We start from the raw sequence: 333 nt of genomic DNA, 5'->3' as shown, positions 1-333 counted from the left end.
TACCTAGGGAGGTGGTGGAATCTCCTTCCTTTGAGGTTTTTAAGGCCAGGCTTGACAAAGCCCTGGCTGGGATGATTTAGTTGGGGTTGGTCCTGCTTTGAGCAGGGGGTTGGACTAGATGACGTCCTGAGGTCGCTTCCAACCCTGATATTCTGTGATTCTATGATTCTATGAAAATCATGAGTTCTTAGAGGAATATTAAACTTGTTCTACATATTCTGGCTATTCCATGTCTTTCATTTAATGACTGGGTAACCTTAATGTTAACAGCCTCTGTAAAAGTTTTATAGAATTTGCAAAGGTGGGGGGGGAAGAGAAACTATTCCTCCTTTT

Source organism: Dermochelys coriacea, chromosome 11, assembly GCF_009764565.3.
Source record: "Dermochelys coriacea isolate rDerCor1 chromosome 11, rDerCor1.pri.v4, whole genome shotgun sequence".
Lineage (NCBI taxonomy): Eukaryota > Metazoa > Chordata > Testudines > Dermochelyidae > Dermochelys > Dermochelys coriacea.
Note: the sequence above shows the minus strand (reverse complement) of the source record.